Source organism: Cupressus sempervirens, chromosome 1 (assembly GCF_028749045.1).
Source record: "Cupressus sempervirens isolate cs-2001-9-10 chromosome 1, ASM2874904v1, whole genome shotgun sequence".
NCBI lineage: Eukaryota > Viridiplantae > Streptophyta > Pinopsida > Cupressales > Cupressaceae > Cupressus > Cupressus sempervirens.
Window position 1 is genome coordinate 383,198,462 of NC_143118.1, and position 8,057 is coordinate 383,206,518.

At 32.8% G+C, this 8,057-nt stretch overlaps 1 pseudogene; it reads right to left on the reverse strand.

Moving 5' to 3' along the window:
* Positions 1-5,279: 5,279 nt before the first annotated feature.
* On the reverse strand, positions 5,280-6,664 carry LOC149577880 (replication protein A 70 kDa DNA-binding subunit A pseudogene; annotated as a pseudogene).
* Positions 6,665-8,057: the final 1,393 nt, after the last annotated feature.

Here is an 8,057-nt window from a genome sequence, read left to right on the forward strand (position 1 = left end):
TTTCACACATGCTCCAACACCATCATGCTCTCCCTTTCCATTTCCTTCCTCAATGAAATTCCAAAAATGTTGCACTCCACTTGTCACATGCATCCTACTCAACCAATAGAACATCCTTGCATTCTTGAATTGTGCAGTGCAATTGTCTGACCATATAATGTGTTTGTTGTATCTATCATATCTTTCCCTCAAATTGTCATAGAAAACTCTAAAACATGTCCTTGCACAAATTCTAATGAATGAGTTCGATCATTGCTGATATAGAAGTGATACTCTCTTAATATTTTTCTATCATCCTTTGTGCTATCATGTGCATGAATAAATGCTATGTGCACAAAAATTAACACTTGTATAGAGTTTTAATACATTGGTTGCACTTCATTTTGAGGTTTTAGTGTAGAAAAGTCAACAACTGACACAATTGTACCCAAGGGAAAAGTGTCATTACACAACTTGAATTTCTCATCTAACCATCTAGCTCTATGTGTATGAACTATGTAGTCAGTCATAAACTATTTTCTCTTGAAATAATTTCATAAAATTAGCTTCACATACATCAGTTTTCACTAATTCACACCTCTTTAATTCTTTTCCATCTTTAACACCATATATAACTGATTTGTACTTTCCAAGAGAAACTAGTGTCTTACCAATTTCATGCATGCTATCTAGATGTAGGCATCTATGCAACTTTTTCAAACCACTGCATTGAGGGCAAAAACCTTTCAAACACATGGTCTTATAATAAATGCACCCATCATCTCGTTTGCATAGTACACTTGCAATAAATTATCTTAGTGACTTAGGAGGTAATTGTAGACCACATTCCTACAATATTTCCTTAGCATGCAAAGTACAACATATATAATGATAAACATCATAATGCATAGAAAACTCTACATGAAATCTACAACAACATGTAGTATGTGTATGATTTATCTTAATGTAGAATATTTTTTTCATCTCAAAAAACCTTTGGCTGATTCTAATTTGAGGAAATCTTTGAAGAAACATTTATAAAATTGTGTTTGATTCATATCCAAAAAATGTTTTGCATGTGTCTCACAGTTTGTTTTTCCAATTCATCTTTTGACAACATCTTTTTGGTTTGGTGAAGCCCTTGTGTTGTCACGCCAAAAATTTTCTATTAATTTTCTTTAGTGCATCAACAATAACTTTATCCTTACATGGGAGTCTACCTTGGAATGACCAAAAAGAAGTCTCATTAGAATTCTCAATTTTCTCTCGCCTCACTAAGGCTTTGACTAGCATTGTTCTACTTATCCTTAATGATTTACTTGTTTTTCTTACCATACGATTTTTTTCCATTTCCTTTCCCATTATGGTTGATGTGAGGACCCATTGAGTTGTATAAGCATCTTTAGTATGTTCTTTTCAACCAATGGATTTGTATGCATCAAAGAGATTTCTAACAATGGTTCTTTCACTACTATTTTCAGATGTTCTTAACCCTAAAATTCTCATTGTCTCTCTAAATTTCAGATTTTTAACCATTTCAACAACAAGTTTGCATCTTCCACTTTGATTTAAATTTTCAAAATAGTTATTCCAAATCTTTTGGACAATTCTCCTACAATTTCTTTCTAACATTTTATCATGCATTGGCTTCAAAATATTTTCATCAATGTCAATTAGAAACTTTGGTTTTCTATGAATTATTCTGGGAGATGTTGATGTATGTGCATGCTCTATATTTTCATTGCTTACATCATGTGTATTCATTATTTCAACTTGAGATGTTGCATTAGGGGCATCAGGTGACGTAAGTGTATTTGTCATAATTATTTCAATTGGGGTATGTTGAATTTTTTCGTTTGTTAAATTAGGTGCATTTTTGACATTCATATGAATAGGTAGGTTTTCATCACTTACATTGGAGGCATTTGATGATGTACCTTCGCATAATCTCCCCATACAGTCTCTTATTTTTGCCTTTACTACCTCTCATTTTTTAATCATTCCTCTCTTGTTCTTTCCCATGATTATAGATGCAAATTACCATACAAACAATAACATGAATCAAATAAACAATAATATACTAATATGATTATTTTATGCTTGATCATAAGATACTAACATAAAATAAGATGTTGGCACATCAAAAATATAAAATTTAGCATTTCCAAGCACAAGAAACCTTACACTTGGAAACCCGGTATACAAATACATGTGAACAATAGTAGAATCTAGTCCAAACTGCACTAAAACAGCATAATAACCATTGACGTGTTGTTTTATTTACATTTTTCAATAACCCAATCAGGTTTTCTATAACCTGATCAAGTTATTGAGTTTTAATTGCATTGGAAAAATAACTTGATCGAGTTCTAGTTTACTACTCCACAAAGGTAGATAAAGAGATAGAAGGGATATGAAGAGGGAGAGTGAATAAGAGAGATGGAGAGTGAATGGGGGTGAGAGAGAGAAGAGGATAGGAGACAGAAGGGAAAATATGAGAGAGAAAGAGAGATTATGGGATAGGAGGGATGGAGAGAGAGAGAGAGAGGGAGAGAGAGAGATTAGGGGATAGGAGAAAGAGAGAGAGGGGGGATATGAGAGAGAGATTATGGGATATGATAGAAAGAGTGAGAGAGAGGGAGAGAGGGAGAGAGAGGGAGAGAAGGGGATAACAGAAAGAGAGGGGGATAGGAAAAAGAGAGAATGAGAGAGAGAGAGAGAGAGAGAGAGAGAGAGAGAGAGAGAGAGAGAGAGAGAGAGAGAGAGAGAGAGAGAGAGAGATTAGGGGATATGATAGAAAGAGTGAGAGAGATGGAGAGAATGAGAGAGAGGGAGAGAAGGGGATAGTATAAAGAGAGGGGGGATAGGACAAAGAGAATGAGAGAGAGAGGGGGGATGGGATGGAGAGAGGGGGGATAGGACAAAGAGAGAATGAGAGAGAGAGAGAGAGAGAGAGAGGATGGGATGGATAGAAGAATTAGAGGATATGATAGAAAGAGTGAGAGAGAGAAGGTGATGAGTGAGAGAGAGAGGGGGGTTAGGGGATAGGAGAAAGAGAGAGAGGGGATATGAGAGTGAGAGAGAGAGAGAGAGAGAGAGAGGTTAGGGGATAAGAGAAAGAGAGAAAGGGATACGAGTGTGTCAGTGTTTGTCTCTGTGTGCATGAGAGAGAGAGAGGGGTTAGGGGATAGGGGAGAGAGAGGGGGGACATGAGAGAGACAGAGAGAGAGAGAGAGAGAGAGAGAGAGAGATTAGGGGATATGATAGAAAGAGTGAGAGAGATAGAGAGAATGAGAAAGAGGGAGAGGAGGGGATAGTAGAAAGAGAGGGGGGATAGGACAAACAGAATGAGAGAGAGATAGAGGATGGGATGGATAGAAGAACTAGAGGATATGATAGAAAGATTGAGAGAGAGAAGGGGATGAGAGAGAGAGAGGGAGATATGAATGTGTGTGCACGTGAGTGAGAGAGAGGGGGGGATGGGATAGATAGAAGAATTAGAGGATATAATAGAAAGATTGAGAGAGAGAAGGGGATGAGAGAAAGAGGGGGGGAGAGGGAGAGAGCGGGAGAGAGAGAGAGAGAGAGAGAGAGAGAGAGGATGGATAGAAGAATTAGAGGATATGATAGAAAGAGTGAGAGAGAGAGAAGGGGATGAGAGGAGAGGGAGGGAGGGAGGCAGGGAGACAGAGAGAGATATGAAGAGGGAGGGGGAGAGTGAGGTTTTGGGAAAAGATAGAAAGAGTGAGAGAGAGAGAGAGAGAGAGAGAGAGAGAGAGAGAGAGAGAGAGAGAGAGAGAGAGAGAAGGGGATAAGAGAAAGAGGGAGGGAGGATAGGAGAGAGAGATTAGGGGATATGATATAAAGAGTGGGAGAGAGAAGGGGATAGGAGAAAGAGAGACGAGGATAGGATAAAGAGCAAAAAATGAGAGAGAGGGAATGATGTAGAGAGAGGATGGGATGGAGACAAGGATATGATAGACACTTTTTTATTAGAATACATAACCTAATAGATCTCTCTCTCTCCCTCGCTCACTCCCTCCCTCAATGTAATTTTGTAAAATAGTAATACAAAACTAGATCAGGTTTTGTAGAACGTGATCAGGTTCTAAATGCATTTTTAATTTTCATAACCTGATTGGGTTTTTTGAATCTAAAAAACTCGATCAGATTATGGCTTGGTGATAGCCTAGGAAAATGACCCAAAGGCTTGGGAGAATTTTTTCCCTCCAATTTTTTTCCTTTAGACATTTTTTCATCTTCCAAGATGAATTCTCGTCTTTGACTTCGTCAAGTTTTCTAATGGTGAAGTGGGTATCTCTAAAATCACCACCATAATCTTACACATCTTCTTAACTTTCTAACCATATAAATTTTTCTTTTTTGGACAACATTAACATTGTGAAGTTTAATTACTTTTACCAATGCCTTGACATTCCTCATAGACATATGTCCACCATTTTTTTAATAAATTTTTCTATACTCCAAATTCAAAGTAAATTATATATTACTGTTCTACACTTGATTCTATAAACTTTTTCTTTTTTTAAAAAAATATTGTCAATTATTTTGATGCAAATTATGCTCAGCACACGAAGAGGTACCAAAATTTTAGGATGTAGTCAATTCAATAATTCATAATTAAAAAAATACTCATCATAAAAATTTTAAAAAAATACACAACTTCTAGGTATGACTCTTAACTATCATCCAACCAAATGGATTTGCAAGATACTAAATATAACTTGGTCTTTTGTGTTGCACACGAAAATAGCTATGTTATGTTTTCTAAAAAAATTAGGAACTATTTTTCATGTGTGGTTTGACCAACCTAATCTTATCCATTTCATAAATACTCTAGTAGTTTAGAAAGTAGATTTGGAGTACTAGAATTTATATGTTTTACACATCTTGTCATTTTTAGTGGATGAACCTCAAATGTCTCATCCAATTTCAGGTTTACCTTATTTCAGAAAAAAGGTATCCACTTATACCCCCCTTTTTGTACACCATCTTGGTGCACTCACCCAAATAGTTCATCAAATTATGTATTATGAAAGTTAGAAGGCTGCAAATAAACAAAAAAATAAGATTACTAAAAAAATTCAGTTTCACAAATGTATATCTACAATATACCTCAAATGCATAAGATCTCATATTTTTCAATGATATGACAGATCCATTACTCAAAATTTGGATGTGCTAACTTGCACATATCCAAGTATTTTATTGAAATATTTGAAAATATTTTTAGCTAGAGAAAAATACATAGAAGTAAATAAACAAAGTAGAACCTAGATCTAAACTATTGAATCTAATAATAATTTGCTTTCAGAGGCATAGTCAAACTTTTCAACTTTTATGATAGTACACTTAACCCTTTCTTCATCATTGTAAGTCTCTTCTTTCATGGCAACTTTAAATATGAGTTTATTGAAAATGACCTTCCATATAATTTCATGTATTTTGACATCATCTTGTTCTTCATCCTTCAATATTTTTAATTACTTTGGTGTAATACTCATAATCTCTTCTGTCACTTTCTCAAAAAGAGTAACCCAAGTGAACGCTGTGTGATCTTGCACTATGCATTGAAGCATGTATATGTAATCACATTCAGAAAAACTCTTATCACATCTTTGACAATACCAATTACCTATCATTGTTCACCTTCTTTTTGCATTGTCTATCTTCAAATTTTAAGGGGCAAGTTGCATAATAAAAGAATTTCACCTTTATAAAACATATAGCAGCTTTTATCAGACTCCAACAATGTGCATTAGATTGATCAAGTCCCCAATCATTAACTTGTGCCACATTTTTTAGCAGTTCGGCTTGTCCAATAGATGATATTTTCTTTGTAATAGAGGGGGAAGCAAGACCTTTCCCTTCTGTATCATACCAAGATTTCAATTGATGTGCCTCTAGAAGATCTAGATTTATAAAAAGCTATGTTGTGCTAATTGTCCCTATGGATTTTCCTCCAAAGTTAGTAATGTGTCCAACCTTTATAGCAAGAATAGGAAAACTTTCTAAGTCACATTGGTTTTGGAGTTGTAGGCCTTCCTTATTGCAAAAGTCACCCCACATTGTGAACTCCACTATGAAACCTGGCCTATCTTTCAATTGAAGAGCTCTTCTTTTAGTTTGTGTGGCATTCTTTTTTAATATCAAATTTGATGGATCAACTCCTAAAACAACACCAGCAATATCATCTATAGAATTGCTTTCCATGGCATCAACTTCACTTATTGATATAAAATTGAAATTTTGTTTAGGCATAAAATTGTCTTCCTCCAAACATAATTAAACTATGGAATTACTTTGTAGTAGAATTTCTCAATCATTCTTCAAATGGTTAAATTTTTCTTGTGCAAGTTTAAGGCTCCCTTTTGAGATTGCAAATAGTTTCCCAATCTATATGCATTCATAAAATTTATCCACAACAACATTGAAACATGTAACTCTTATTTCCCCACCATTAAAATAAACCAAATCAAAACTAAAAACGTTTACATCTCCTCTTTCATTGTTGAACTGATGAGATGAGCCTTTGTAACTTAACTCTAGCCTTGATTGTCCATACACTCCTATAAGGATGTAATGCTACAATGGGAATGATTTTTGCAACAACTTTATTTCTTGCAACATTTAGTTGATCACATGAATCATTGGTAGAATACATGCCTGCATCATCATAACATAAACAAAATAATAAAACATTAAGAAACATTAAACACAATGAGATTTATCAAAAAAAAAAATAGAAAATTATGTTTGGAAAAACATAGAAAATAATTATATAAATAACACAAAATAATTATTTTTTATTTTAAAAAATCATATTATTCTCACATTCTTAACTCAAGCAATGTCAAATAACATCATCATTATTTTACTAAAAGTAACTATATAAATAAATAAATATAATTATTTTTTTATATCTTATATATGATTAAAAAAAAACTATTTCAAATTATTAATTAAAAGATATGAAATACAATTCATATAAAAATGATTTAAATAAAAATTAAATTCAAATATAAATTGTTCATATTTAAGAAGTAATGTAAAGGATAAATATGTTATATTAAATCAATAAATTAAATGTAACTTTTGACAAAAACTATTAAAATCTCCTTCTTCAAAAATAAAGAAAAAGAAAAAAGAAAATATCTTTCTAAAACATAGAAAATCAATTAGTCATTCACATTATTTTCATTTAATTAAACAAGTAAATAATAAAAATATCTATTAAAAGTCTTGAAGAAACTTATAAAAGTTTAATAATAACTATTTTTAAAACTTATAGATTTATAATAATTATAGCAAAATTACTTAACTTTGTGAAATTCATAAATCATATGAACAATTGTCATTCAAAAAGATAACAATATAAGTTTTAAGGCAAGCTATATTAAATTAATAAAATTTATATTGTCATCTGGTGTTAGCCACTATAGAGATAAGAAGGGTAGGTGTACATAGTAGTCACACTAACGCTCAACCATGAAAATTAGCAGATGATAGGAACAAAAAGAAAAAATTGGTAGCTTTTGGGTTGACAGTATACATAACAGACTATGAATTGCTATAGATATTGAATTGATTCCCAAATTACTTACATGCAATGCACACACACAATAAAAAAAATTCGCCTATTTCTTCATTCCCAATCATCATATTGAATCCCCTATCAAAGTAAGCCTAGTTTAATAATATTTTTAAAATATACATTTCTAATTTTTATTTAAAACACATTTGCTAGCATATTTATACCCTCACTAAGGGTAGAAAGCTTCAAATAATGTTATCATGTTGAATAAGGATATAAATGACATTGTAGTAGAGAGGATAAAAGTAAAAAAGTCAGGATGAAGACACTTTTGAACATTAGCCATAATGGATAGAGCAATAGATAATGCATTATATCTTCAAAGCTTATATAATCAACATCATGCAAATAGTTTTTATTATAAAAAATAAAAAATGTAAACTTCACTTGGCAAGGGAAAGAAAGGAGTAAGAGTGTACAATGTAGATACCGTCAAATTTGAGATGAAATCTTCTTGATGGGT